The sequence below is a fragment of the Oratosquilla oratoria genome, chromosome 36 (genome assembly GCF_046742065.1).
Source record: "Oratosquilla oratoria isolate Oo_2021 chromosome 36, ASM4674206v1, whole genome shotgun sequence".
Taxonomy (NCBI): domain Eukaryota; kingdom Metazoa; phylum Arthropoda; class Malacostraca; order Stomatopoda; family Squillidae; genus Oratosquilla; species Oratosquilla oratoria.
The window spans coordinates 19561207-19566206 of record NC_134812.1 but is presented as its reverse complement, the minus strand read 5'-3'; positions in this window follow the sequence as shown (position 1 = coordinate 19566206).

Sequence of the window (5000 nt, the reverse complement as noted above, 5' to 3'; positions counted from 1 at the left end):
ATATTATATTATATCATATTATATTATATCATGTTATATTATATCATATCACATTATATTATATATTGTGTTATAACATGTTACATTATATTATGTTGTATGTGATAATATATTGTTCTCACCTCACCTCACCATCCCACTCGCACGACGTGGGAAGAGACAAAACCTCAGTAGGGCAAGCCCGGTCCGATGCAGCAACCCGTTGAATCTTTTTTAGGCCGATGCTTTGGTCGCCTCCCCGCCTGGCCAGGGCTGTCGGGAATCAATAAAGGAAGCCCGCAGTTGGTCCCAGAAATCAAACTCACGAACATCTGCTCCCGAGTTCGACACGGTATCTACTGGGCTATCGTGGTGTCTATATTGTTTTATACTATATTATTCATATCATATAATATTGCTTCATATCATATCATACATATGTATATATGTTAATATGTATATATATGTATGCATGTATATATGTGTATGAGTACGTTTACATGTGTACACTCACAACACTGAGTATTTTTGTGTAATTATAACTTTCGTGCGCTTTACGACACGCAAGAAAGAAAATACAATGAGAAAGAAAAAAAGTTACGCAAAAGCTAACCATTAGTCCTGATGAGGAAGGACCATGGGGAGATGAACCTAATCTTGGTTACTTTCAGCTACATGTTTTCTACAATATATTTTGGGTGTTTAAATACATACATTTACATAAATACGTACGCACCCAAATGCACACACACACACACACACACACACACACACACACACACACACACACACACACACACACACACACACACACACACACACACACACACACACACACACACACACACACACACACACACACACACACACACACATACATACATACACACACACACACACACACACACACACACACACACACACACACACACAAACACACACACACATACAGTTCACACGCACTCACCCATACACATACATACACACACGCGCGCGCACGTGCACACACACACACATACACAAATCATCAAAATACATTCTTTGAAGTTATTATTGTTGTACATGATAGCTCCAGCACTGTCCCAGTTATTGTGATGATAGAATATGTTAAATGTTTTTATACACTCTTGGATCAGATAGACTCTCATATGTTTCTTGCTTTAACTAATTTTGATTATCAGTGGTTCTGAAGTTTGATCAAGATAGAAGTACTTTTTTTTTTTTGTACAGTATTATCAATGAAAATTTTTCTCGCTGGATTTGTGTTTCTAAAGACTACATTGAAATTAAAATTTCTTAACTGCAGAGCACCACCAGAAGGTTATGATAAGACAAAATCATTAGGTAACTTTTATCTAGCTTATTTAAGGGTTGTAATATGTTCTTCAAACGTGGTTATATTATAAATATCTTTAATTTCCTTATGAATGATTTCAGGGCTACAGATGAGCAAAGTTCTAAGGAATACACGTACTGATGAGAAAAACAGTCACTTTTCTTTGTTGGGACAAGAATGTTAAGTATATACATAAATATATATCAGTCAATTATAGAACAAATTACTTGTTGCAGTGAAGTCTTGTAGATAATCAAATCTGGCCACCGCGAAGCTTCGATCCTAATGAAGCAAATGAAAACTTTGTTTCAATACTAGTATGCCTAGCTCGTGACATTAGTAGCTGGCTGTAGATTTCATTTTCTCCCAATCCACGATACAAACTCATGCGTGGTTACGCACTTTTTTAGATTCTTATGACTAAAGAGTAAATGAATCTGGATTTGTTTTGAGAACACTTTACTCGCGTTAGTAATGCAATTGACTAATAATCTCGCGGTCTTCAAATGGGTCAAGGGCTTTACAAAGGCGATGCAGGCAAGGTCACCATATTAAGACAACAAGGTCGCCATATTAAGACAGCCAGTCCACCATCACTGTACCTCCCTTTTATAAGACATTCTGCATGATGCCCATCCAACCTAGGTGCTTTACCTGCTGTCATCACCTTAACAATTGCCTTCACCTCATCTTTCCAAATTTCTCCTCCATTTTCCTCACTCATCACTGTCATTTTTTTCGCTTCCCACTGCAGCTACCTTTCCCTCTTTATCCTCCTTCACATTTAGCAACTCTCTAAAATACTCTGCACATTTACCTCTTACTGCCGTCTCTTCCATTATCATCTCTCCATCTGCACATTTTACCTTTTCTTATCTACTTGATTTGCCTCCTCTTCCTCTTTTAATTTCTTTCCAAAACATTTTTTTGTCATACCCTTACACTATCTGCTCTCCTCTTTGCCTCTTTTATCTTATGCTTTATTTCTCTTTCCTTTTCTTTATACCTTTTATATGATTCTCTCTTCCTAATTTGTAACCAATCTGTGAATTTTTGCTTCTTCTCTTCTACAATCTTCTTTGCTCCCTCATCCTACCACTCACTACCCCTCCTTCTATTTTCTCCCATCCTCCTTGTTCCACACACTCTCTTTGGGCACCTTGTGACTCCCTCCTTGAACCGTCCACATTTCTCCTCTAATCCTAGTTCTACTCTATCCTTCACTCCCTTCCACTCCTCTCTCAGCTTTTTCTTGTACTCCTTCTCCTTTTCTTTCTCATTTAAGCAGTTTACTTTATGCACATCCCTACCTTCTGTCCTTTTCCTCTTTCTCCATCTATCTTCCACTCTCAGCTTACCTTTCACCAAAAATTATCTGATATACCCCCACTCTCTCCACTTAGAACATGTACATCCTTAACTCTTCCTACTATACTCCTGGTTACCACTATATAGTCCATTAATGCCCTATCTACCACCCTTCCATCCACCATCCTCTCCTATGTGTACTTATACTTGACTTTCTTCCTAGACACTGTATTTGCTAACTACTCCCAGACCCTCTTATGTCTTTGCTTTGTTTAGGAATGTCCCCTTTTGGATCTAAATTGGACAAGTTTAGGTTTAAGAATTAAATAGACAAGAACTGGTTTACTAATAGAGTGGTCAACGAATGGAATAGACTTAGAAATATGTAATGAGTGCTGAAACAATTGATTGTTTTAAAATATAAAATAAGTTTATGGATAGGGATGATTGGTGGTGACATGGAACTGCCTACTTTAGGCATTATGGTCTCTTGCAGTCTTCTTTATTCTTATAGTCTTATATTCTTATGTCCATCACATTTCAACTTATTCTATGAATTTCAGCCTCCTCTTTATACGAGTATAATTTTTTTTCTACAGTCAAGACCAGAATGACGCCACATTTTAAGTTCCAATTTTCAACAATAAGAAATTCGTCCAGAATTTGGGGTGTTCTCTAAGGATACAGGCATTGATATCCTCATGAAGAGATTTTAGTGGATCTCCTTACACTTGATGTGTATATGTCTGTTCTTGTATAACATAGACTTACGAAATGAAATAGTTGTGGTTCTGACGCTTATTTTTATACTCCATCTACTAGTATATGAGTGTACAAATTATGGTAGAGAAGTATTGTATTCTTTAAGTAATCTGTTTGGTTGAGACTTCTGTCCATTCCCACCGATTGTTAATGGTTCGTTTATCCATTACGTTGAAGCTGAGTACTATCTTTGCTTGTCCTTTATTACTTCCTTTGATTTGATAGTTGGTTTTGTTTAGATTCAGTCAGGCACTGTTTAAACACTTCTTACATGCAGTGTACCACCACGCATTTCATCTTTTATCAAGCAGAATGACATGGTAGTTGATGACGTGGAGCACCGCTCTTATTTAGGGGTCGTTAGGAACACCATAAGTGAGAGCTACGACACTCATAATGCTTCTGGCTGGGTACCCATTAACTATGTTCACTGCCATTGACAATATAGATATTTCTCACTAGTGCCTCCATTTTTCTTTTCACACGAGGAGGTAAAATACAGATTGTAGGTTTAGGAGGAAAAAGAGAAGATAAAAAGTAGGAATGTGAGAGAAACGAAGAGAGAGAAAAGAGATATCAGAGGGTGGCACGGGGAGGAAAGTATAACTGAAAGAGAGCAAAGTAGGAACGAAGATCCCTAATTTATTCATTACTAAATCCTTTACTACACTTTTACTGAGTTAAACCACCTGACATTAAGGCGAGTGAATTCAGTCATTTTTGACGGTGGTGATTTGTAGAGCCGAAACAAGAAGTAATGTCCTCAGGCCGAGCGAGTAGTATTGTTATTGTTTCTGTCGTTTTTGGTTGTGGTGGTGGTGGTGGCGGTGGTGGTGGTGGTGGTGGTGGTGGTGGTGGTGGTGGTGGTGGTGGTGGTGGTGGTGGTGGTGGTGGCGGTGGTGGTGGTGGCGGTGGTGGTGGTGGCGGTGGTGGTGGCGGTGGTGGTGGTGGCGGTGGTGGTGGCGGTGGTGGTGGTGGCGGTGGTGGTGGCGGTGGTGGTGGTGGCGGTGGTGGTGGAGGTGGTGGTGGTGGTGGTGGTGGAGGTGGTGGTGGTGGCGTGGTGGTGGTGGTGGTGGTGGTGGTGGTGGAGGTGGTGGTGGTGGTGGTGGGGGTGGTGGTGGTGGTGGTGGTGGCGGTGGTGGTGGTGGCGGTGGTGGTGGTGGTGGTGGCGGTGGCGGTGGTGGTGGTGGTGGTGGTGGCGGTGGAGGTGGTGGTGGTGGTGGCGGTGGCGGTGGTGGTGGTGGTGGTGGTGGTGGTGGTGGTGGTGGTGGTGGTGGTGGTGGTGGTGGTGGTGGTGGTGGTGGTGGTGGTGGTGTTAGGGGAACTTTGAATATAAAGTGATATGGTTATCATATTTCTCGACATTATGTCCGTCGACATTTTGTCCTACTTGAACAAATGTCGGCACTTTGTCCATCGACATTTTGTTCATCGACATTATGTCCGTCGACATTATGTCCGCCGACATCATGTCCATCGGCATTTTGTCTACATACCGGTTAGCACACGACCGCGAGAAGGGTAAACTATACATATGAATAGATAGTGTCTGTGTAGTGAGGCAAAAACGAGAAAGACATAAGAGAGGAGCTGGGAAGGGAGATAGCAGAGAAAA